Source organism: Pleurodeles waltl, chromosome 4_1, assembly GCF_031143425.1.
Source record: "Pleurodeles waltl isolate 20211129_DDA chromosome 4_1, aPleWal1.hap1.20221129, whole genome shotgun sequence".
Lineage (NCBI taxonomy): Eukaryota > Metazoa > Chordata > Amphibia > Caudata > Salamandridae > Pleurodeles > Pleurodeles waltl.
The window spans coordinates 797,117,127-797,144,867 of record NC_090442.1 but is presented as its reverse complement, the minus strand read 5'-3'; positions in this window follow the sequence as shown (position 1 = coordinate 797,144,867).

The window sequence follows — 27,741 nt, the reverse complement described above, 5'->3', positions numbered from 1 at the left end:
GAACCCAAAGAAGCCTGTAACTTAGCCCCTTCCCTTGTAGGTGAAGAGCTAAAGGTGTGGTTCTGGGCACTGATAGCTGTCAGTGGCCTCTGCTGGGTGTTAGCCTTTATGGCTGCACTATCCTTGGCATGGTGGTCTGACCCCATGCCAAATAGCAAGTTAGGCCCCCTGACCCTGTTGGTCATGGTGGGGTTACTCCAGCTCTGGGTAACCTCTTTGGGTAAGCTAGGGGTGACCCTGGCTAAAATAAGATTAGCAGAGGTGGATACCTCTAACCCCAAAATAGAGAGAATGGGTGAAGACATAAAAAGCACAGACAAGAGGCAGTTCAGACTAGGTCCTATCACTGTGGAAGTGGGTCAGTTCCCCAGAGGGAATGACCTGAACAGGAGGATGTAAGGCAGAGTAGGCCCTGCAACAAACCAGCCTATTTCCTCTACTCTTCCTCGCCTGACAGACTAGGAAGACTCTCCCAGCTTTGGCTGAGTCTCCTGGCCTGTGGGCTGGGGGGGGCTTGTGTAAAGAAATGGCTCCCTGTTGCAGTTACCCCCCACTTTTTGCCTGATACTGATGCTGACTTTACTGAGAAGTGTGCTGGGACCCTGCTAACCAGGCCCCAGCACCAGTGTTCTTTCACCTAAAATGTACCATTGTTTCCACAATTGGCACAACCCTGGCACCTAGGTAAGTCCCTTGTAACTGGTACCCCTGGTACCAAGGGCCCTGATGCCAGGGAAGGTCTCTAAGGGCTGCAGCATGTCTTATGCCACCCTAGGGACCCCTCACTCAGCACAGACACACTGCTTGCCAGCTTGTGTGTGCTGATGGGGAGAAAATGACTAAGTCGACATGGCACTCCCCTCAGGGTGCCATGCCAACCTCCCACTGCCTGTGGCATAGGTAAGTCACCCCTCTAGTAGGCCTTACAGCCCTAAGGCAGGGTGCACTATACCACAGGTGAGGGCATATGTGCATGAGCACTATGCCCCTACAGTGTCTAAGCAAAACCTTAGACATTGTAAGTGCAGGGTAGCCATAAGAGTATATGGGCTGGGAGTCTGTCAAAAACGAACTCCACAGCTCCATAATGGCTACACTGAATACTGGGAAGTTTAGTATCAAACTTCTCAGAATAATAAACCCACACTGATGCCAGTGTTGGATTTATTAAAAAATGCACACAGAGGGCATCTTAGAGATACCCCCTGTATTTTACCCAATTGTTCAGTGCAGGACTGACTGGTCTGTGCCAGCCTGCTGCTGAGAGACGAGTGTCTGACCTCATGCGGTGAGAGCCTTTGTGCTCTCTGAGGACAGAAACAAAGCCTGCTCTGGGTGGAGGTGCTTCACACCTCCCCCCTGCAGGAACTGTAACACCTAGCAGTGAGCTTCAAAGGCTCAAGCTTCGTGTTACAATGCCCCAGGGCACTCCAGCTAGTGGAGATGCCCGCCTCCTGGACCCAGCCCCCACTTTTGGCGGCAAGTCCAGGAGAGATAATGAGAAAAACAAGGAGGAGTCACTGGCCAGTCAGGACAGCCCCTAAGGTGTCCTGAGCTGAGGTGCCTCTGACTTTTAGAAATCCTCCATCTTGAAGAAGGAGGATTCCCCCAATAGGGATAGGAATGTGACCCCCTCCCCTTGGGAGGAGGCACAAAGAGGGTGTACCCACCCTCAGGGCTAGTAGCCATTGGCTACTAACCCCCCAGACCTAAACACGCCCTTAAATTTTGTATTTAAGGGCTTCCCTGAACCTAAAGATTTAGATTCCTGCAACTACAAGAAGAAGGACTGCCTAGCTGAAAACCCCTGCAGAGGAAGACCAGAAGACAACAACTGCCTTGGCTCCAGAAACTCACCGGCCTGTCTCCTGCCTTCCAAAGAACTCTGCTCCAGCGACGCCTTCCAAAGGGACCAGCGACCTCTGAATCCTCTGAGGACTGCCCTGCTTCGACGACGACAAGAAACTCCCGAGGACAGCGGACCTGCTCCAAAAAGACTGCAACTTTGTTTCAAGAAGCAGCTTTAAAGAACCCTGCAACTCCCCGCAAGAAGCGTGAGACTTGCAACACTGCACCCGGCGACCCCGACTCGGCTGGTGGAGAACCAACACCTCAGGGAGGACCCCCGGACTACTCTCCGACTGTGAGTACCAAAACCTGTCCCCCCTGAGCCCCCACAGCGCCGCCTGCAGAGGGAATCCCGAGGCTTCCCCTGACCGCGACTCTCTGAAACCTAAGTCCCGACGCCTGGAAAAGACCCTGCACCCGCAGCCCCCAGGACCTGAAGGACCGGACTTTCACTGGAGAAGTGACCCCCAGGAGTCCCTCTCCCTTGCCCAAGTGGAGGTTTCCCCGAGGAAGCCCCCCCTTGCCTGCCTGCAGCGCTGAAGAGATCCGTTGATCTCTCATAGACTAACATTGCGAACCCGACGCTTGTTTCTACACTGCACCCGGCCGCCCCCGCGCTGCTGAGGGTGAAATTTCTGTGTGGGCTTGTGTCCCCCCCGGTGCCCTACAAAACCCCCCTGGTCTGCCCTCCGAAGACGCGGGTACTTACCTGCAAGCAGACCGGAACCGGGGCACCCCCTTCTCTCCATTCTAGCCTATGCGTTTTGGGCACCACTTTGAACTCTGCACCTGACCGGCCCTGAGCTGCTGGTGTGGTGAATTTGGGGTTGCTCTGAACCCCCAACGGTGGGCTACCTTGGACCAAGAACTGAACCCTGTAAGTGTCTTACTTACCTGGTAAAACTAACAAAAACTTACCTCCCCCAGGAACTGTGAAAATTGCACTGTGTCCACTTTTAAAGTAGCTATTTGTCAATAACTTGAAAAGTATACATGCAATTGAAATGATTCAAAGTTCCTAATGTACTTACCTGCAATACCTTTCAAACAAGATATTACATGTTAAATTTGAACCTGTGGTTCTTAAAATAAACTAAGAAAAGATATTTTTCTATAACAAAACCTATTGGCTGGATTTGTCTCTGAGTGTGTGTACCTCATTTATTGTCTATGTGTATGTACAACAAATGCTTAACACTACTCCTTGGATAAGCCTACTGCTCGACCACACTACCACAAAATAGAGCATTAGTATTATCTATTTTTACCACTATTTTACCTCTAAGGGGAACCCTTGGACTCTGTGCATGCTATTCCTTACTTTGAAATAGCACATACAGAGCCAACTTCCTACAATATACCTACACCATGCCTAGCAAAACTACATACTCCATTATACAGACAGAGAAAAGTACTGCAGTCCCCAGTTAGATGTTGTCTCACTTACAATGGCCAGACATCTGTAGGCATGTGACACACCAATGTCAGTGTTGTGGCACAGGCACTGTGGCCTGCAAAGAGGGAACACAATGACAGTTACATATCGGTCACACAGGATAATTGTCAACACAATGTGAAGGTAGAGGGAATGGTTTGCACTGGATTATATGTGACAGGGACACAAAATCATGAAAAGGACACTATTGTACAAGTCTCTGCCCTCCAACTGTCATGGCAGTCTGGGCATGGGACTCATAAACCCCAATTAGTTTTAACACAGTACCTGCATCAATCCACGTCCACTGTACATGTCAGACCAGCTCTATCCCTCTTCCAATTACACAACTTAGATATGCGCACATGAGGATGGCATAGTGAAGAGACCTAGAAGTATAAAAGTGTAACAAACGATTGTTAGCCAGGTGAAGGGTTATATGACCTACAAGTTTCCAATACAATTTGCTAGTTAACTCAAACTGTGCTTTGCAAAGCCCCAAACTAAGGTGTTCCTCACGAAAGTTACAAGTGCAAGGCAGTAAAACCTAGAAAACATCTTCTGCATACAGCATAACATCAAATGACCTGTCATCCTCACCTGGCATTTCTGCAATCTCACCCGGTGACACTGCTAGCTCCCCCTCAGCTCGGATGAATGGTATCTGTCACCTCAGGCCAAGGTTGTGGAGCAAGCAGCAGGTCACAATGATTTGACACACTTTAGCAGGTGAGTAGAGGAGGGCTCAACCAAACTTATCAATGAAGCAAATTCTTGACTTCAGGAGCTCCAGGACACTTCCATGAGCCTCTTTGAAGAGGACTTTCCCTGATGTGGTTGGGTTCCTCACTGGTGCCAGAGATGGTTTGGGTATGCAGAATCCCCTGTAAGGGATTAAAACATAGGTAGAAACATAGGTTCAGGACGTCATCACGTAGCAGAAGACATAGCATACTAACACACATGACATATGTGACTCACCAACCAGCCAGGCCTTCTCTAGGTACAGTTGGACCGTGGGACCTTTGACCCTGTCACCAGGCAGGTCGCTCCCCCATCTGCCACGCAGCCCCCTGTGGGTTGAACCTCCGTTGCCGCTTTTGCCGCCTGACTACTCGCTCCCTTTTTTCTGTACCCCTGCGCTTGGCCTCTATGCCAATTTGTTTTTTCATTCTGTGCCCCTGTGTTTTGCTTTCTGTACCCCTGTGCTCTGTTGTCCCTCTCCCGCCGTCTTTTCCCACCGTTTTTCCACAGGTTTTCCCCTGGGTTTTTCCCCGGGTTTTTCCCTTGCTGCTGAGCCCCTGCTGCCCCGCCCCCTTCACTCCCATTGGCCGCCCCGCTCCCACCTCCCAGGTGCTCCTCCCACCCTCTGCCCTCATATGGAGGCCGCGAAGCGGGCGCGCAGCAGACGCGCCGCTGGTGCGCCAAAGGTGCGCCTAAGGCAAGCCCGTCTGCGCCCGTCTGCGCCTGGACCGCACCCAGCACCGGAACCCCTGGAACCCGCACCCCCCGCAACGCCAGACTGCACTACGACGCAAGCACCCTCCACGCACTCAACACCAGACGAGGCCACCCCTACTACCGGGCCACCCCGAAACGCACCCAAGGTCCTTTCACCTGCTGGAACTGCAGATTCACCAGCATCCAACCCTCCACACCACCAGCCAGAGAACCCAACCACCTCCGCTGCATCTTCCTCAACACCCGCTCCGCTTGCAAACACGCCATCAAACTTTGGGACCTCCTAGACTCCACCGCCCCGACGTTGCCTTCCTGACAGAGACCTGGCTGAACGCCACCTCAGCACCAGACATCGCCATAGCCATCCCACAGGGCTACAAGATCTCCCGCAGAGATCGCACCAACGGAGTGGGAGGAGGATTCGCCATCATCCACAAAGACTCCATCAAAATCTCAACGAACGCCGATGACACCCTCACCACCGCCGAGCACATGCACTTCCAGATCCACACCGACCCCAACACCACCCTCAGAGGAACTCTCATCTACAGACCTCCCGGACCCCGCCAACAGTTCAGCGACACCATCGCCGACCTCATCAGCACCCACGCACTCGCTTCCACGGACTACATCCTCCTCGGGGACCTGAACTTCCACCTCGAGAACAACAACGACGCCAACTCCACCACCCGGATCGACAACCTCGCCAACCTCGGACTCAAACACCTCGTAACGACACCCACTCACGCCGCTGGACACACGCTCGACCCCATCTTTTCCGCAAGCCACCACATCTCCTTCAACCACACCACTGAACCACACTGGACCGACCACAGATGCATCCACTTCACCTTCAGAAAACCCACCGCACACCACCGCACCCAACAGCTACCACGCCGCTGCTGGGGCAAGGTCACCGAGGACCAACTGACTCCCGCCCTCGCCCTGAGACCATCCACCGACCGCACCGACCCAGACACCGACACGACCAACCTCACACAGTGGATCAACGACTGCGCCAACACCCTCGCCCCTCTCAAGACCTTTACAACCAACCACACCAACAAGAAAGCCGCCTGGTTCACCGAGGACCTCCGGATCTCCAAGCACACCTGTCGGAAGCTGGAGAAGAAATGGCTACACGACCGAACACCAGACAACCACACAGCCTTCAAGAGCACCATCCGCAGACATCACCAACTCATCAGGACCGTCAAGAAGACCGCCTTCAAGGACCGCCTAGACAACAACGCACACATCACCAAAGAGCTCTTCAGCATCGTGAAAGAACTCTCCAACCCCAGCTCCATCACCAACGACATCCAGCCATCTCAAGACCTGTGCGACTCCCTGGCCACCTTCTTCCACCGCAAGATCACCGACATCTACGACAGCTTCAACCCGGACCCCCCGCACCCACCACCGAGTCCACCACCCCTGCGACTACCACTCGCACCAGTCACCTAACCGTCTGGTCCAGCATCAGCGACGAAGACACCATCAAAACCATGAACTCCATCCACTCCGGATCCTCATCGGACCCCTGCCCTCACCACGTCTTCAACAAAGCCAGCGCAGCCATCGCGCCCCACCTCCGGAAAACAATCAACTGTTCCTTCGAGACAGCAACCTTCCCAGAAAGCTGGAAGCACGCCGAGATCAACGCCCTTCTGAAGAAGCCCAAGGCGGACCCCAAAGACCTCAAGAACTTCCGGCCCATCTCCCTGCTCCCTTCCCCAGCAAAAGTGACCGAGAAGATTGTCAACAAACAGCTGACCCGCTACCTCGAAGCCAACAACATCCTGGACCCTTCCCAATCCGGTTTTCGCAGTAACCACAGCACCGAGACTGCCCTCATCGCCGCCACTGACGACATCCGGATCCTGATGGACAAAGGAGAAACAGCCGTCCTCATCCTCCTGGACCTATCAGCAGCCTTTGACACGGTCTGCCACCGCACCCTATCAGCACGCCTCCATGACGCCGGTATCCAAGAGAAGGCCCTGGCCTGGACCACATCCTTCCTCTCCGGCAGAACCCAGAGCGTCCACCTCCCACCCTTCCGCTCCAAAACCACCGAGATCATCTGCGGCGTACCAGAGGGATCCTCCCTCAGCCCGACACTGTTCAACATCTACATGGCCCCCCTCACTCACGTCGCACGACAACACAACCTCAACATCATCTCCTACGCCGACGACACCCAGCTGATCATATCCCTCACCGAAGATCCCCACACCGCCAAAGCTAACCTCCACCGAGGAATGAAGGCCATAGAAGACTGGATGAAGGACAGCAGACTGAAGCTGAACTCAGACAAGACGGAGGTCGTCATTCTCAGACCCACCCCATCAGCCTGGGATGACTCTTGGTGGCCCACGTCACTAGGCACAGCCCTGGAACCCACGGACCACGCACGCAACCTGGGGGTCATCCTCGACTCCACTCTCTCCATGACCAGGCAAGTCAACGCCGTCTCCGTGTCCTGCTTCAACATCCTCTGTATGCTCCGCGGGATCTTCAAATGGATCCCCCTCAACACGAGAAAAACCGTTACCCAGGCCCTCATCAACAACAGACTCGACTACGGGAACGCCCTCTACTCAGGAACTACAAACAAGCTCCTGAGACGACTCCAACGCATCCAGAACGCCTCGGCCCGACTCATCCTCGATGTTCCCCGCCGCAGCCACATCACACTCCACCTGAGAGGCCTGCACTGGCTCCCCGTCAACAAAAGGATCACCTTCAAGCTCCTGATCCACACACACAAAGCACTGCACAACACCGGACCCACCTACCTCAACAACCGACTCAGCTTCCACACCCCCACCCGAAGCCTCCGCTCAGCCAACCTCGCCCTCGCCACAGTCCCCCGCATTCGAACAACCACAGCCGGTGGCAGATCCTTCTCTTACCTCACCGCCAAGACCTTGAACACTCTCCCCACCATCCTAAGACAGACCCAGGACCTGCTGGCCTTCAGAAGCTCCTCAAGACCTGGCTCTTCGACCAGTAGCACCCCCCCTCCCCAGTGCCTTGTGACCCTCGCGGGTATGTAGCACGCTTTACAAATGCAGTGATTGATTGATTGATTGAGTTGTGTCATCAGCTGGGGAATAGCGCTGTTCCGCAAGATGAAGGCATTATGGGCTGACCCGGGGTACCGGGCACATACATGGGAGATGAAGTGGTCTGCCAAAGAAACTACCTGTAGCTTTATGGAATGGAAGTTTTTCCTGTTCCTATAGACCCCTTAATTACCCTGTGGAGGAACCAAGGCTACATGGGTACCATCTATGAATCCCACTACATGTAGGATGTGTGCAGAATCCTAGAACTCTGCCTACTCTGTGGATAGTACATCCTTCAATACAAGACTGAACATAGGCTGGGACATTCCAGCAGTTAGTGCCACTGTATTTTGGAAAGAACCTGTAGCCAGGAAATGCAGCACAGATATGACTTGCACAACGGGTCATATGCTATTTGGATGACTGATGGCAGGCATTAGATCTGGCTCCAAATGGTAACAGAGATCCTTGAGTGTCTGCCTGTCTAAGCAGTAACTTTGTATCACATGATGATTCTTCATTGTCTGCAAATCTGCCAGTGGACGGTACACAGGAGGTTGTCTGACTCTTCTTATTCCAGGAAAACTATGTGAGAGGAAATAAGAAGGTATTTCCATCAATCATTGTGTCATTTGTATGTGACAATACACGTGTCACATAAAAACGTTGACATGCTAATTGAAATGGTAAAAACATGTCACACATAAAATGCATACAGAATCAGTTGCACCACACTGACATTTCTTCACATAGTCCAAATGAGTGGATATATCCTTGACATCATCACACTGCAACAGTATGTAAAATTGACATCAAACATTGGCTGTGGTCAATTACCCAAAACACATGTCTGCCCATGGCTGAGAGGGTAGTGACAGTACCCCCTCGATTTCTTTGAGATTAGCATGCTAACATAAGAACCATACCCATTTATTCATAAATACATATATTTTTAGACAAAGCCAACACAACTGTGTAGGATGTAGTACTGTTTTCAACATTGTGACACATAAAAAATTCAATTTTCCTCACAAATAAAGGCATTAAAATGATGACTGCAGACCTACTCCACTGGACAATGGGAAACGACCGCCAACGCAAGTTGTCATGGTGGTAGGCGGTTGCTACCACGGCAGATATAACCATTGACTAACATTGCTGCCTTCTGCAGTTCTGGGCCAATGGCAGTGTCCACCAGCGGTGATAATCCTATAGGTGAAAGGGCCCCTGCCTTCTCTGCAGAGGAGCTGGAAAGGTTTGTGAGTGAGAGCCTATCCCTGTAATGACAGCTCTGTGGCTCACCAGAGGAGCAGGTAAGTATCTCATTGACACAACTGACTCTGTACATCCCCATCCTTTCCCTCATCACAGGCAACAATGTAACCCTGTGCGGCAGTCAGACTGCTTATGTGCCTTTTGTTGCAGTCTGTGTGGTATCAATGAGATGTACATGGTGCAGGTATCGGTGACCAGTACTATATATTATGTTCATTCACACTGTGTTGTGTGATGTTTTTTGGGGTCCTAGATCCTCCTTTTGTTGGATGAACATAACTGGGCAAGGATACTTTACTGCCATACAATGACATTGCTTTGTGTATGATGGTTATAAATGTTAGACAACATGTATGTGCATGGCAGCATAAGCTGTGTATGTATGTTGTCAGAGTCATTTTTAAACGTGTAAGCAATGTGTGTTGTGCCACAGATCTTTCACCCCACATCTGACCTTGCCAAACTGTTGTCAGGAAGGCATATCATAACTCGCTGTGCCCTTCAGGTTGCTACACAAGCCACATTGCTGATGGCCACATGTTGTACTGTAATGCATGGGATGGAAATGTAAGTGTCATGTAGTTTCTGTATGCTCAGCCTGCAGAGACCAGGGCCTGACAAATGTATCTCCCAGTATGGCACATAGTCCAGGCTATGAGAGAGTCACTGTGGCTAAGCAACTGTGGAATAGTGCCTACTCCATGTATACCAGCAGATCCTGGCATGTGGCCAATATGAGGCTTTAGTTACAACACTTGCCCTGAATGCCTCAGTGCATTGACTAGATTTGGAATTGGTACAGAGGTAAATCCATTAACTAGTCCATTTGTGCATTTTAGATCATTGACAATGTGTCTTTGACTCATGACAGGTCCCTTACTCCCACAGTTTTATTGTCCCCTTCACAGAAGTCATATTTGTCCTTTAGAGGTTTATTGCACAAATGACAGACCCACAGTGCAGACAGTGTGTAGATTCCTCGCAGGCCACAAAGTAACTCAGTACAATGTACAATGAATGTATGGTAGATGCCATCTCTGTAGTTTAGACACACATGTCCAAAGGAGTGTTCTATGGTACAAGTACATACCAGAGAAACCCTCCCAGAAATGGCATGAGTTTGCATTTGGTAGGCCGCATGTCCACACCTGCACAGGGAAGGCACTTTCTGTACACGAAAAGGCCAGCCCCTTTATTGTCACTCAAGTGTAAGGGTGAAGTCTGTACTATGGAAGTTGCCTGTAGGGACTATGTGCAGTGAGTCAATCTTGCAGAGTGTAAATGTGTTGTTCCAGTCAGGCTTAAGGACTTTACCCTTCCAAAGCGACATTGGTGGGTAGTGTAGCATTGTGGCTCACATCTCTGTACATGATGCTGCAGCCTAGGCTACTAGATGTGAGTAGGCATCCTTAGTTATTGTAGGCCATGAGCATGGTAGTGGTTTAGTCTGCAGATAGATACAAAAGTGTGCAGTCATGTCCCTGTACTTATTGGCATGTGTGCTTCACACTTGTGGTGTATTGACATTTTGACCATTTTTGCTTGGTGTTTCAAACATGTATGTGACACAACCATTTGGGCAAAAACCTGTGACTGTAAGCACTTGATTTGTCTCTTGCATCCATAGTGGTAAACGCCCATCAGATGAAGATTTTGAGACCCATCGCCCAAAAGGTCCGGACCCTGAGGGTCCACAGCTGGTGGAACACCCACTGTCGCAAGAGGTGGGAGGACCTGAGACACTGGGCCTGGAAGATCGCATAGGTCCAGCTGTGGCTGTCCTCTTACCATGGGTGGGGTGCATGTAGGACCATGACCCTCCCCCTAGTGCACCGCATCCTAGCGGTGGCATACCCGGACCTTGATGGGCATCTGAGGGGAGCACACCAGCAACAAGGGGGTGAGTACAGAGCATATTCCTGCTTGTCACATTGTCAAGTTGATGTGTTAATTCTAACATCTTCCCCTAACGATTAAGGATGGGCCATGTGTGACATAGTAGATGAGTAGCTGTTTGTATTGATATCTAAAGTGGTGCTGTGAATAGTAGATGAGTAGCTGTTTGTATTGATATCTAAAGTGGTGCTGTGATGCTATTTTAAGTTAGCCATCATTTGACCAGCGACTCCATTTTGTGCGAGTGATTGTATTTTGTACCCTGCTGCCGTGCAGGTGTTTTTCCATACAACACTTGTTTTCTACACTGAATGTGTTTTCGGTCTTCTCACCAAAGCAGTGTCATACCTTGCTAGAACATTATGGGGGATGCAGCAATAATAGGCGAGTACAAGGCTGAGAATGTTTTCATCAGAGAAAGGTACAGCTCTGTCTCAGGAATGCACATTAGGGCCTGGCCAGTTCTTTTGCTTGTTCTCGACACAGACCAAGTACAGACAGTGTTTGAATACCATAGCAGAAGGGAGGGGTTACTAGAATATTCCTCTTGAGTTAGTTTAAAGTATAAAAGAAGAGGAAACCTGGTGCCAAGGAAGTAACTCACCTGTGGAGCAGACGCACTGCCCAGGAGAATTTGATCTCTTGGGGAGGTCTCCTGCCTCAGCTGTTTGAGGGTTCGCTGGCTTGATGCTGTCAAGGATGATGGATTTAATCCCCATGGTGATACATTTTAATCCTTAATTATCTAGCTTATGCATTTATTTACTGCTGAAGTATTGCACACTTTTGTCTGTGATCGTTTAACTGTTATTATTCTTGCATAACTCCATGTTTTACTTCATCTAAGTTAAATGCTTATTTTAATGTGTTTGTGTGCTGTTACTTGATAACTGGGAAGTCCCTTAATACATTAATTGCTCAGAGTAAGAGTGCTACATTTCTTGGCATCATTTCCTCTTAGTTTAAACAAGAGCAACACAGGTGCATACTGATGTGCCTTGACTATTGTCTCCGGGACCTAGGAGACAACTAGCTACAATCCCCAAAGAATTTGCTCCATAGTGACAACACACTATGGTGTACATTGATCAATCAAGTAATGTTTGTTGTTGTAGTGGGTGCAAAGTCTACAGTACAGACCACTATTCCTCAGTGTTATCGGCCCAAAAAATATAAGTGATGAATCACTGTGCTCAACTATGTGTCTGGTCAAATGAGTGAATTTGCATTTGCCCCTTAGAGGCCACTTGTCTTCAGTGTGTGACGTGTGCTGGTGCCTCACTGCTGTCTGCCATGTGAAGGTGGCCATTATACATGTGACAGAGCCTACATTGTTCTTTGGGTGCATCTACAAATCAAAACTTTCCATTGGTAAGTGGGGAATGTCCATTGACATAATTTATGTGCCATCACTGTTACTGACATTCCTTGTGCCTACATGTTAGCATGTGTCCCTTTCTGTTTTGACAAAATGTTTACGCTGCTGTTTCATGCATCATCTACCTGTGTACATGGGATGATTTCTGTATTCCCTCACATATATGTGCATGCCAAACTGTTTTTGGAATAGGACATTTTCAATGGGGCTACATTTCATGTGCTGCCACAGACAGAAGTCTGTCACTGTTGATTTTTGGCTAACACATACCCTCACCCATCATAGCATGTCATTTGGCATGTACAACTGCAGCAGCAATGAGGGACATGATGGATATGTCGAAGTATGGGTCGGAAATAAGGGTTAGGAGGCTTAGGTGATTGTTAAATCTTGGTGTTTATTGCCACTATAGATATATGTATGGGTCTAACATAAAGATGACTTTGCTTCTCTTGTTTTCTTCCGCAGTTCGTGGCTCACTGAGGCCAGGGGGTAACGTTCTTCTCTCTTTCCTTCTCTTAAGTTTCTCGCTGAACAGCTGCCATCACCCTCAAAGAAAGAAGAGACACTGCAGTAAGGTGCTGTCCTTTGTAATATATACCACCACCGACATACCCATATTTTTTCACTCACCTTGGGGTGGGGGGAGAGTGTTGAGGTAATGCCCATGAGGTTGAAATGTATTAACTTTTAGGCATTTGTGAGCAGAGTAAGGTTCAGGCACGGGAGCACAAGGGTGACCTGTTGGAAAGTGGATTATTGGTAAGGGCAGGTAAGTACCTACACTTGGCAATAGGCCACTAACCCCCACTAGGTTCAGTTTAGTCTCAATAAATAACCCCAGCTCAACCCTTGGTAACTTGGCAACGAGCGACAAGGCTTAACTTAGGAGATAAAGGTGGTCATTATGACCCTGGCAGTCTTCTGACTGCCAGGTTTAATGTGACGGTATCACAGCTGACAGGCTGGTGGCAATGACTGCCAAATAATGAACATGGTGGTGAACCCTCCCATAGACAGCCAATGTACCACACTAACCGCCAACACAGTATGAACACTGAACACGGCGGCAGCCACCTACAGGCAGGCAGAAGACAAGGATCCGCCCACTATATTATGACACAGCACACCTCCAGGATTTCCAAGGCAGGAGCAATGACACAAAAAGCCTGACACAAACACATCATATAAAATGAGACACTCACCTCCAGGGACACAGAGGAGTCGGCGGTCACCATGGAACCCGAACTGCAAGTCTTCCCGATGCTGTACCACACCATGGTCATCCTGGAGCACCAACGCCGACGAAGACAATGACGGTGAGTATAGCCTTCTAGCACACAAGGGAGGGAGAGAGGGTGGGGAGAGTGACACACACACACACAACACACACCCAACACACACCACACACCCAGAACAAGCTGCAGAGTAAAACAACATTAACGGAACCCCGGAGCAAAGAAAGCCAGGACACATACACTGTTCCAACCACTGTATTCCTGATGGATGAATATTCAAAATGCAAAAACTTACACAACTGCATATATACATACATGCAGGCCCAAAGGCCAGTCCAAAGTCACAAATGCCCACAGGGCAAAGTCCAAGTCCCAACTTGACTCCTGACAACATCAGGACTCCACCGTTCAGGGGCATCATGTTGGAAATGGGCAGATATCTCAGGGGGGAGGGGGGCTGGGGGGCATATCATTGGGAAGGGGCTCCTTGCCCACTGGTTCGGGAGGGGTCTCCGTGCCCACTGGTTACTGAGGGGCTCCCTGCCCACTGGTTCCTTGAATTTGGGTGGGGACTCCTTGGGCTTGGATTTGTGTGGGGCCTCCTTGGCCTTGGATTTGGGTGTGGCCTCCTTGCCCTTGGATCTGGGTGAGGGCCTCCTTGGCCCAAGGTTTTGGAGGTGTCTCCATGGTCTTGGTGGTCTGTTTTGGAGGGGGCAGCACTTCAGCCCTCTGTTTTGGGGGGACGTCCTTGGTACGGGCGCTGGTGTCGCACTCATTTGCCCCTTAGTGACAGCTGGAAAATTTTGGGGAGGAGCAGTGTCAGACTGGGTGCTCGAGGTTCCGGGCTGGGGGGATGGGACCTTCCTCTTACCGGCAGGAGGGAGCAGAGAGAGGGGGAGCAAACAGCTCAAGGCGAGCAAAGAAAAGCTTCTTAGGGCCAATGGGGAAGGATGGGGGAGGAGGGATGGGAGCGGAGGTAGAGGGAGTGGTTGTAGGAGGAGGAGGTGTGCTGAACTTTGATGCAGGTGAATGGACAGTGTGCGTGTGTGAGGTGGATGGATGTGGGGGTCTGAGTGAGAGTATTTGTGTATCTGTGGAGGGGGTCAGACAGGGTGGGGGTGGACAAACATGACGTGTGGATGGATGTTGTGGTGGTGTCTGCAAGTAAGGTGGTTGTGCTGCATGAGGTGGTGATGGTGGTGGTGGTGACGGCGCATGTGGTATGTGGGGTTCATGTCTGCAGGTCTGCTGTTGTGGTGACGGTGGGCAAGGCTGTGCAGGTGGTAGGTTCTTGGTCTGTTACTGCAGTACATGCAGGTGTGAGTGAGGATGTCACTGTGAGAGAGGAGGAGGAGGGGAGACAGTGGAGTCCATGGATGATGTTGTGTGTGCACATGGGTGTTGGCTGTGTGAGTGCTTGTGGACTGAAGTGTGCTGCCTGTGTTTGTCTGTTTGAGTCTTGTGTGTTGTTTTGGGTGCATGCTTGTCAGAATGTGTGCATGGGATAGGTTAGGGAAAAGGAGACTGGGGCTGGGAAGGGGTAGTTGCAGGGGGGACAGGTGAAATAGGGACACTGGCTGCCACCAGTGAAAAGGCCAGAGCCTGAAACAATCTCTGTAGGGCCGTCATACCACTGTGAAGGACCCTCAGGAAGGCATTGCATTGCTGCATCTGGGATGCCAGCCCCTGGATGGCATTCACTATTGTTGACTGCCCTATAGAGATGGAACTCAGGAGGTCAAAAGCCTCCTCACTGAGGGCAGCAAGGCTGACTAGGGCAGGGCCTGAGGTGCCTGGGGCAAAGGAGATGCCCACCCTCTTGGGTGAGCAGGCATGGGCAACTCGTTTGGGGGCTATGGGGGGCATTGCTGGTACAGGAGTGGCTGTAGAACCTGTAACTGGGGTGGTTCCAGAGGGATCCGCCACCACCAGGGAGCTCCCATCAGAGGAGGAATCAGTCAGTGGTATCACCTCCTGTCCCCCCTGTGGTGCTCTCCTGGTCTTCCATCATACTGGTCCCCTCGGAGTCGATGGACTCTGCTTCCTGGGTCCTGTGGGCTGCAGCTCCCTCACTTGCCAGTGACCTTGCTCCTTTGCCAGATGATGCTAATGCGCACATGGACAGGATGACAAAAGGAGAGGTGGGAGGAAGGGAGCACAGGGCCAGTCATAGCACCAAGAGTAGAAATGGCATACACATCACTGTCACAGACTGAGACTCAGAATGTGCATTATCGACAAAACTGGCATACCATAGGCTAAGTACTACATCAGGTAGGAGCCAAAAACTGCCAGCTACACAACAACTGGGACCAGCTAAGCCCTGTCTGACATGGGAAGCCAGCTTCTTTGCTATCAAAAACATGCATTTCACCCTATTAACCTAAGCTAGAGGATGCAGCAATGTCTAAACTGGCATATTGGGGCATCCACTGACTAGTACCCTGCACCCAAATCCCATGCCAGGGAGCAGAGACGGTTGACAAACACACTGTACTTACCCCCTTGTGGCTGCTGTGATGCCCTCTACTGCCCATTTAGCTCTGGGTAGGCCACCGCCAGTATGCAGGCCATCAGAGGGGTCAGGTTCCGTCAGGCCCCCTCCCTCGTTAGGAGGCCATCCCCAACTAGGCCGCCAGGGTTTTCCGGAATCAGCGTCTCAGGTCCTCCGACTGTTTCCTGCACTGGGTGCTCTGCCTGCTATAGACCCCCAGGGTCCGCACTTCCTTGCCGATGGCACGCCACAACCCCTTCTTCTGATGGGTGCTGACCTGCATAGAAACACAAATAGAGGGACACCATTAACCAGACAATCCAGCCTGTCACACATATGGCCTACAAAATGCATTATCCCCTCATCAGGCACACACATGACCCGTATCCCTGCATTAGTGCTGCAACCAGCCATACCCCCTATATGACACACTGCCAGCACAAACACACATCTCCATGCAGTCAAGTCGCATGCAACATAACCATGGTGTACTCACCTGTCTGCCTGGAGGCCCATACAACTGCCCATATAGGGGTAGGAACTCAACCACGAGCCTCTCCAACTCCTCCGACGTGAAGGCTGGGGTCCCTTCCCCTGTTGCACGAGCCATGGCAGGTTCCAGACACAGGTCACAGCAGCAAACGCAGTGGAGATGTCGCCCTGTGGAAAGTCAGGAATCAAGTGAAGTGGTAAAAATAAAATGGCAGTCACGTCTGCGGCGGTGAACACTGTCACCGTGGGAGTTGATCATCATTGGTTCCCATACTCCATAGAGGACTATGTTAGCCAATGAGGAATTGCACAGCAGTGTAGACCGCCTCCCGCCATGACTCGAATGCCAGCAAAGTTAGGTCACTTCCTCCTGTCCATGAATACAGGACAGGCGGGTGCCATTTTCTAATGCTGGTACACATGTACAGATTGATAAGTACGTCATTGTAGTTGAATGTTCTCACCTATACAATTCCATTGTCCTTAATACAAGCATGCTCTGTGTACACTGCTGTAGTGTCATCATGGTTCCTGTAGTCACTCCCTTCTTACTTTTGGGCCCCTTAAGTACCAACCACTGTGGAGGAATAGGAGGAGGAGTCAAGCACTTGTGTACAGACCCCTTGTGGACTTAGCTACACTGGAGGACAGGTACATCACACTCACTTATCGTCTGGACAGGGCCACAATCACAGAGCTGTGCACAAAATTGGAGTCTGATATGCTACATGCTATCCGTTGCACCACAGTAATACCCCCTCTTGTGCAGGTATTCTCAGTGCTCCATTCACTGGCAACTGTCTGATTCCAGGTGATAGTGGGCTTGGCTGCAGGAATGTCACAGCCAATATTCTCTATTGTGCTTGCAAGGGTTTTGGCAGCCTTGCTCAAACACATGTGCAGCTACATCGCATTCCCCCAGGAAGATGATTTACCCGCTGTGAAGGCTGGATTTTATGCAATGGATGTATACCACATGAAATTGGAGCCATTGATGGGACCCATATTGCCTTATTCCCCCCAGAGTTTCCACTCATTCAATGTCCAGATAGTGTGCCTTGCTGACCAGTACATCTCCCACGTCACTGCCAAGTATCATGGGTCGGGCATGATGCCTTTGTCCTGAGAAATAGCAGTGTCCCACAGCTGATGGCACAACTACAGAGGCACAGAGTGTGGGCAATAGGTGAGCCTGAGTCCCCACCCAATGTTTGTCAGTGTATGCCTTCAAGAGTCATAGCCCATGCCATTGTGCAGGGCTAATGTGTGTCCCTTACTTCATGCAGGTGATTCCGGCTACCCAAACATGTCCTGACTCCTGACCCCTGTTAGAAATCCGAGAACAGGGGCTGAGAATAGGTACAATGATGCTCATGGGCGTACCAGGAGGATTGTCAAGAGGACCTTCGGGCTCCTGAAAGCTAGGTTCAGTTGCCTCCATCTGACAGGTGGATACCTGTGTGACTCCCCTGAGAAGGTCTGAAGAATTGTTGTTGTGTGCTGCATGTTGCACAATTTGGCCCTCAAAAGTATGTGCCCTATTTGCAGGAGGAGGGGGTGGCAAAGCAGCTGTGGCAGCAGTGGACAGTGAGAACAGTGAGGAGGAGGAAGAGGAGAAGGATGCGGACAACAGGTCACATATGATCCTGCATTACTTCCAATGACACTCAGGTAATACTGTTGAAATAAACATTTCTACATTTTAGTGTTGTGCTGTGTGACTGTAGCATAATGCAACTCATTACCTATGCATCTCACCTGACTCTCACCTATGCCCTCCCTTATTGCAGATGTTGGTGTTGTTTCAACAGTGTACTGGTGTGATGCGTACAGACTGCTGACACACATTTGTAGGATGGATCAACATGTTACTGGATATTGACACAGGATCATGTAGTTCATTACAGCTCTATACATTGTATATTACCTGTAGATAAAGCACTATTACTCAAGTTGTTTCCAAGAGTGTTTATTGACAATTGGTATACAATGGGAAGTGCAATAGAGTGGGGTGATAGCTGGGAATAGTGCAGTGTAGTGGACAAGTCTGTTTGTAGCACAGGTCCAGTGTCCAAGGGACCATAGGATGGGGAGCAATGGCAGTTCAAAGTGGACAAGGTGACACAGTGGAACATAAGGGGGACATTCAGGAGGGCCACATCTCCTGGCAGTGGTCTTTGTCTTGGCAAGTGTCTCTGGTGTCTGTCTGGGTTACAGGACTGATTAAAGAGTGGTTCATCTTCTGCAGCGGGAGGGGTGTTGGTGGACTGTGGGTCCTGTGGCAGGGCCTCCTGTCCACTAGCTGCAGCAGATGTGGAGGGCTGGTCAGTACACTGGCTAGTGAAAGGGGCCCGCTGGTGTGCTGTGTAGTTCCTCACGATATTGGCCATGTCACCCAGCACCCCTTTAATAGAGACCATGGTGGTGTTCAGGGCATGCTTTTCTTGCTTGATCTCCTGGTGGTGTTCACCCTGCAGCTGCTGGTTCTCCTGCATGATGTTTATCACCTGACACATCTTGCCCTGGGATTGTTGATATGCCCCCAGATCATTATTGAGTGCCTCCTGGGCAGTTGGTTCCTGGGCCTGTCCTCCCCCGGCACACAGCTGTCCTCCGACCGTCCCTGGCCTCCTGTGCCTGACAGAGTGCCCGTCAGAACTTGACCCCCCTGATGGCCTGAATACTGGTGAAGGCCTACCCAGAGCTGGATGGGTGCTTGAGGGCATCACAGCAGCCATAAGGGGGTAAGTACTGTGTGTTTGACAACGGTCTCTGTTGCTTGGCATGGGATTTGGGTGCAGGGTACTAGTCAGTGGATGCCCCAATATGCCAGTTTAGACATTTCTGAGTGGTCCAGCTAGGTTAATAGGGTGAAATGCATGTTTTTGATAGCTAGGTAGCTGGCTTCCCATGTTAGACAGGGCTTAGCTGGTCCCAGTTGGCGTGTAGCTGGCAGTGTTTGGCTCCTACCTCCTGTGGTACTTAGCCGATGGTATGCCAGTGTGGTCCATACTGCACATTCTCAGTCTTAGTGTGTGACAGTGATGTGTATACAATTTGTGCTCTTGGTGCTGTGATTGACCCTGTGCTCCCTTTTTTCCCTCCCCAACCCCCTCTGCTTTTGTCATTCTGTGCATGTGTGCATTAGCATCATCTGGCAAAGGAGAAAGGGCATCGGAAAGTGAGAGATCTGCAGCCCACTGGACCCATGAGGAAGAGTCCACCAATGCCAAGGGGACCAGTGGGACGGAGTGCGAGGGGAACACCATGGCGGGGACTGGAGGTGGTACCACTGACACTGATTCCTCCTCCGAAGAGAGATCCCTGGTGGTGGTGGACCCCTCTGGGACCACCCCAGCTGCAGGTTCTACCGCCACCCCACTACCAGCACTGCCTTCCCAATAGCCCCCCACCAAGTTGCCTGTGCTCTCTTAACCTTTAGGGTGAGCATCTCCTTTGCCCCAGGAACCTCAGGCCCTGCCCCAGTCAGCCCTGCTGCCCTCAGAGGGGAGGCTATTGACATCCTGAGATCTAGCTCTGTAGGGCAGTCATTAATAGTGAATACCATCCAGGTGCTGACATCCCAGATGCAGCAATGCAGTGCCTTCCTTGAGGGCATTCACGGTGGCTTGGTGGCCCTACAGAGATCATTTCAGGCTCTGGCCTCTTCACTGACGGGAGCCAGTGTCCGTGTTTCATCCATCCCCCCTCCAACTACCACTTCCCAGTCCCATTCTCTGCACCCCCAACCCATCCCACGCACAAATTCTGACAACCATGCACCCAAAACACCATGCAAGACTCTCACAGACAAACACAGGCAGCACACATCAGTCCACAGACACTCACACAGCCAACACCCAGATGCACAGACAGCATCATCCACGGACTCCACTGTCTCCCCCTCCTCCTCCCTCACAGTCACATCCTCACCCACACCTGCATGCACTGCATCAACAGTCCAAGATCCTGCCACCTGTACAGCCTTACCCACAGTCACCACAACAGCAGACCCGCAGACATACACCCCACACAACACATGCTCAGTCACCACCACCATCACCACCTCATGCAGGACATCCACCTCACTTGCAGACACCACCACAAAATCCATCCACACGTCACGTTTGTACTCCCCCACCCTGTCTGACCCCCCACAGACACACAAACGCTTGCACTTAGATCCCCAACAGTCATCCACCTTGCACATGCACACTGTCCATTCACCTGCACGCAGGTCCAGCACACCTCCTCCTTCTATGACCACTCCCTCTACCTCCAATCCCATCCCTCCTCTCACATCCCACCCCATTGCCCTTAAAAAGCTTTTCTTTCACTGACGACCTCTTCCCTCCCCTCCCACCAATCCTGCCCGTAAGAGGTAGGTCCCACCCCCCCCAGCCCAGTACCTTGAGCACCCAGTCTGATACTGCTCCACCCCCAAAGTCTCCAGCTGCCACTAAGGGTAACATGAGTGCAACTCCAGCCTTGGCATCCCCCCTCAAAATGAAGGGCTAAACTGCCCCCACCCCCTCCCAAACAGACTACCAAGACTACGGAGCCACCTCCAAAACCTATGGCCAAGGAGGCCCCACCCAGATCGAAGGCCAAGGAGGCCCCACACAAATCCAAGGCCAAGGAGGCCCCACACAAATCCAAGCCCAAGAAGGCCCCATCCAAAGCCAAGGAGTCCCCACCCAAAACCAAGGACAAAGAGGCTCCACCCAACACTGATTCCAAGGAGTCCCCACCCAAAACCAAAGACAAGGAGGACCCACCCATAACTGAGCCCAAGAGGCCCCACCCAAACCCAAGAACAAGGAGGCCCCACCCAAAACTGAGCCTAAGGAGGACCCACACAACAACAAAGACAAGGAGGCCCCTCACAAAACTGTGCCCAAGGAGCCCATCACAAACCAGAGGCCAAGGAGCCTCCTCAGTGACCACTGGGCAAGGAGCCCCATCAGGGACCAGTGGGCAGGGATCCCCCTCCAGGACCAGTGGGCAAGGAGCCCCCTCCAGGACCAGTGGTCAGGGAGCCCCCTCTGTGACCAGTGAGCAAAGAGCCCCTCAGTTAAATTAGGCAAAGAGCACCATCCAGAACCAGTGGGCAAGGAGCCCCCTCAGTGACCAGTGGGCAAGGATCCCCCTCTAGAACCAGTGGGCAGGGATCCCCCTCCAGAACGAGTGGCAGGGAGCCCCCTCAGTGACCAATAGGCAAGGAGTCCCCTCAGTACCCAGTGGGCAAGGAGCCCCCTCAGTGACCAGTGGGCAACAAGCTCCCTCCAGAACCAGTAGGCAGGGAGCCTCCTCAGTAACCAGTGCGCAAGGAGCCCCCTCCAGAAACAGTGGGCAAGGAGCCCACTCCCAATTATATGCCCCCGAGGTGTCGGCCCATTTCCAACATGATGGCACTGAACGGTGGAGTCAAGAGTCAAGTTGAGGCTTGGGCTTTGCCCTGTGGGCATTTGTAACTTTGGACTGGCTTTTGGGCCCGCATGTATGTATATATGCAGTTGTGTATGTTTTTTCATTTTGAATATTCATCCAACAGGAATACAGTGGTTGGAACAGTGTATGTGTCCTGGCTTTCTTTGCTCTGGGGTTCTGTTACTGTTGTTTTACTCTGCAGCTGGTTCAGGGTGTGTGGTGTGTGTGTATGGTGTGTGTGTCACTCTCCTTACCCTCTCTTCCTCCCTTGTGTGCTAGGTGCTGTACTCACCGTCATCACCTTTGTCAGGGTTGGTACTCCAGGACGGCCATGGCATGGTACAGTATCGGGAAGACTTACAGTTCAGGTTCCATGGCGGCCACCGACTCCTCTGTGTCCCTGCAGGTGAGTGTCTCCTTTTATATGATGTGTTCCTGCCAAGCTTTTGGTGTCATTGCTACTGCTGCTGAAATCCTGGTGGTGTGCTGTGTCATAATATGGTGGGCGGATCCTTGTCTTCCGCCTGCCTGTAGGTGGCTGCCGCCGTGTTCAGTGTTCATACCGCACTGGCAGTTGGTGTAATACATTGGCTGTCGATGGGAGGGTTCACTGCCATGGTCATTATTTGGTAGTCATTACCGCCAGCCTGTCATCAGTGATACCGCCACATTACCCCTGGCTGCCAGGGTCATAATGACCACCTTGATGTTTTTAAAGCATAGAAACAAATAGGGCCAATCTGGGCATCTGGTAGCACCTCAACCGAGGCAAAATCAAAGTTTAAGTCCGACCGCGATGGCCCCCTGCTCGGCGACAGCAAGCAGGAAGCCTCGGTCAAAGGTTTACCTTCTAACTTAGTCATTTTCTTGAAGATTTTCTTCAATGGGATGAAGTCACCTGTCCGATCCAACCTCCCTGGAGCCCTTCCTCAGATGCGCTTCGTAGGAGACTTCGGTGAAGATTTCCAGGTTTGGACTTAGATGTTTTCAAGATGAAAATCCTTCAACCGGGCCAAACCTGAATCTTGATCCGATGTCCCTAGAGCCCTCTTCAGATACCCCTCGCAGGAGGTCCCGGTCAACTTTGTACGTTCAGACTTAGTCACTTTTTGGAGATTTTCTTCAGTGGGATGAAACTGCAAGTCCGGCCGGGTCACAGTTGAGGCAAGCCAGCTAGACTCACCGTGGTGGGTCAGTCCCTCTATGGAGCTTTTTCCAAAAGTTCACCAATCTTCTCCAAACTTTTGGATATTCTTCCAGAAGGACTTTGAAGGTCCTTTAGGAGTCCACAGCTCACCCCAAGGTTCCAGAAGCTCTGAGTTGCTCCTTGACGGTGCAGACTTCAACTGCCAGAATGCACTGTGCTCAAACTCCAAAATGTCCACTGGACAGTGGTCAGCTGGTCAGTTTCTTCAGGATTTGATGCAGGGGACTCTGGTTAGCTATTTTTCACCTGTAGCAAACAGGGAGTCCCTTCTTGTACCAGTTGAAGCCAGGCAAAATAATTCTTGTGGTGAATCCCAAGTGTGCAGCTGGTGCAGTCCTTCAGAGTGCATTGTCCAGGTGCAGGTCAGGGATTCAGCAGGGCAGTCCTTCTTTTTCTGATATTCTTCCTTGTAGGGATCTGAGGTGTGGGTGTAGCTCTGCCATATTTATCCTTGCTCCTGGTGTGAAAAGCAGGGGGGTCCTTGGTATCCAATCACAGGCAGGCTACTTCCCCCTTTGATGACCACTTCCTGAGAAGTGTGGCAAAAATCAATCCCAGGGAGCAACATTCCTTAAACATCCAACATGGCTGAAAGTGATTTTGGGAGGTTAGATCTGGTTGAGCCTGCACACTGGAGTGACTCAAAATCCTAAACACACCCCTCTCCTGCCTTCACCTAATCTAATCAAGATGACACCTAATTATGTGGGATTGCAGGATGTGAGGGAGGTGCTGGGCTGCTCCAAATGTCCTTCCCTGCCTTTGAAGACCAGTTAGGCTGATCTTCCCCCCATCCTGTTTCTCCATCTTCTGAGGCAGATCTCCTCTCCCAGGCACATCCTTTGTGTTCAGCCCAGGCCACTTCACACCTCATCAAGGCAGCCTGGCCAATCAGAAAAGGGCATTACAGAGCTGACATTGGCAACTTTTAGGTGGAGTTTTAAAACTCTTTACCTGATCTAGTTCTATTAAATCCAACAATTGCAAGTTGTGGGATTTATTATAACAATTAATTTGATACAAAACCCAAGACATATGGCACTTAAGGGGACTTTATTATTTAAAATATTAATTAAAATAAAGTCTCCCCATTTTAGCCTATATAGGCCATTCACTACAGTGAGGGAAAACAACGTTGGCTGTTTTACCTCACCAGGGCTTATAAAACACTTTTTATAAGATCCCTGCTTATAGTTACAAGGCAAACAACCTTAGGGGCATATAGGGCATACCTTAGGGGTGACATATATGTAGAAATAAGGCAGTTTAAGTCTTTTGAAGTGCTTTTAATTCCAAAGGTGAGTTTGCATTTAGCTTTAGTTTAAAAGCAGCCAGCAAAGCAGGCCTGCCTTTAAAATGACACTGGGTAACTCAGCAGCGCACCTATGGGTCCACTACCTATGATGGGGTCCCTAAACTTACATGCCCTACAATATACTAGGCACTTATAGGTAGGTTGATACTGCCAATTATAATTAGCCTAAGTTGCATATCCACTTTACACAGAGCACTGGCCCTGGGACAAGGACTGGTAGGCAGTACCCAGGGCGCAGCCAAGAGTCAGTAACCACCAGGATCTGTCCAAAACGTTTGGGAATGACCAGGGAAAAAAGTAGGGCTTTCCTACATGACCGAAGTTGATACTGCATTTATTGAAAGGAGAACTCCCCTCTCTCCGAGGCAACATGGTAAAGATAGGGAAAGAAGAGATGTTCCCAACTGCATGCCCAGAGTCTTTCCAGTTGGCGTCTTCTGCCTGGCTGTGCTGCCACTGGGCTGAAGTCCAGGGGGATTCACAACCATTATCTTGCACTCCTTCATGTTCTCTCTGCTCCCTTACTCCTCCACATTCTCCCATCTCATCTATTTCCTCTCAAGCTTTGTCTTCCTTGTTCTGCTATCTTTCTTGTTGACCTCTCCTGTATATCCAATGAGGTTCATTTGTTGGGGATCCTCTTGCAGGTCTCCGTTCCTGCAAGCAAAAGTCCCTTTTCACTGTTATTGTTTCCGCATTTCTGCTTTCCAGACATCTGCTTTCCTTCTCTTCCTGTTCTAGGAGCTGCGTGGACTGAGTTGTTTGGGAGTGCTCAATCAACAGACCTAAAAATGCTCCAGGTAAGGAGGGGGCTGGGGCGGGAGCACCTTCACATACCTTCAACTCTATTTTCTTCTTGGGAAGAAACAAGTTGTTGGGATAGTGGGACAGGAAGTCAGAGTTAATCTGTTTGTTTCCTGCTCTATGTAGTGTGGTGAATCTGTATGACTATAGTGCTGGGAACCATCTAAGGATGCACAAGTTATTGCCTCTATTACGGGACATCCATTCCAAAGGGGCATTGTCCATGTAAAGGGTAACTACACAGCCCTCCAGATAGTAATGTAGCATTTCTATGGTCCATTTGGTGGCAAAGGCTTCTTTTTCTATTGTTGCGTATTTCTGTTAACGTGGAGATTGACTATTAGCCCAATCGAGCCCAGGGCACGTAATACCTTCTCTAAGCATTGATCCCAGGTAGAACTGTAGTTAACAATGTTATCTATGTAGCAGCGGCATAAGCTTGATGGGGAGCCAACAGAGTGTTCATCATTCATTGAAATGTAGCTGATGCCCCATGAAGCCCAAAAGGTAGAACAGTAAACTGAAAGAGCCAGTCGGGTGGAGAAGGCGGTCTTTTCTTTATCAGCAGAGGAGAGTGGGACCTGCCAGTAACCCTTACAAAGGTCTGATGTACTGATGTACTGTGAGGTACCCAATTGCTCTATCATTTATTCCACTCTGGGTAAAGGATATGAATCAAACTTGGAAATTGTATTTACTTTGCTAAAATCAATACAAAACCTAACAGAGCTATGCTTAGGAACAAACACAATAGGTCAGTTCCACTTGCTCAAGGATGGCTCTCTGACCCCCAACTCCATCATAGATTGGACCTCCTTTTTTTTAGCCTGTCTTTGGGCCTCAGGTATGCAGTAAGGCTTAAGGCGGACAATCCTACCTGGTGTGGTATGGATACAATGGGTGATTATATTAGTACTCCCTGGGAGGGTGGAAAAGGTCAGATATGGGGATGAATACTTGAGGAGTTCATCTCTCTTGTCTCGGTCAAGTGTCTGTGATATGCTATCTACCACTTGGGTTTTTTCATCCTCACGAGCTACATGAAGGACGGGGATGGACCCTTCCCATTTATTTAGCAAGTTAATGTGGTATATCTGACTCTTTTTCTTTTCTTTATTCAATTCCAGTCTACAGGTTTCAGGAGTCACCCCCTCTAATACCTTGTAGGGTTGTTGCCATTGACACAACATTTTGTTAGTAGAAGTGGGCATCATCAACAACACTAAGGGGGTCATTTTGACCCTGGCGGTCATGGACCGCCAGGGCCAACGACAGCGGAAGCACCGCCAACAGGCTGGCGGTGCTTCTGGGGCCATTCTGACCGCGGCGGTAAAGCCGCAGTCAGAAAAGGGAAACCGGCGGTTTCCTGCCGGTTTCCCGCTGCCCCAGGGAATCCTCCACGGCGGCGCTGCAAGCAGCGCCACCATGTGGATTCCGACCCCCTTCCCGCTATCCTGTTTCTGTCGGTTTTCACTGCCAGAAACAGGATGGCGGGAACTGGTGTCGTGGGGCCCCTGGGGGCCCCTGCAGTGCCCATGCCACTGGCATGGGCACTGCAGGGGCCCCCTAACAGGGCCCCATTAAGATTTTCAGTGTCTGCTTGGAAGACACTGAAAATCGCGACAGGTGCAACTGCACCCGTCGCACACCAGCAACTCCGCCGGCTCCATTCGGAGCCGGCTTCCTCGTTGCTGGGGCTTTCCCGCTGGGCGGGCAGGCGGCCTTTTGGCGGTCGCCCGCCAGCCCAGTGGGAAAGTCGGAATGACCGCTGCGGTCTTTTGACCACGGTACGGTCTTCTGGCGTTTCCCGCCAGGCGGGCGACTTCCGCCGCCCGTGGGGGTCAGAGTGACCCCCTAAATACCGTACAGAAAACTGCCTTAGGGTGGTATGTTTGTCGTATTGTGCTTCTTCTAAGTTGTGTTGAGCTAGCTCACAGATTTGACCTAAACAAGTCTCCAGCTCGGTAACATATTCTAGTAAGGGTTCGGGACCATCTTTTTCTTGTTCCCAAGATCCTGTGCCATGTCTAAAAGAGTATGTGGCTTATGGCTAAAAACTAATTCAAAAGGGGAAGAACCTGTGCTGCACCACTTTAGGCTTCTGATAGCAAACAGGGCTAGGGGTATCATATGGTCCTACTTTCTTGTCGCGAATTCTAACAACTTCTTTAAAGTGGACTTTAATGTGGAAATATACCACTCCATCAGACCATCTGTTTGGGGATGGTATGTGGCTGTGCAGATCTGCTTAATACCTAGTTTTCCACAGACCTGCTTCATAAGCGTGATGTAAAAGGGGTGTCCTGATCGGTTAGGATTTCGCATGGAACTACTCTGGAAAAGATGTCTATCATGGCATTTGCTATAAGAGTAGTGGTGGGCCTACGTAGAGGC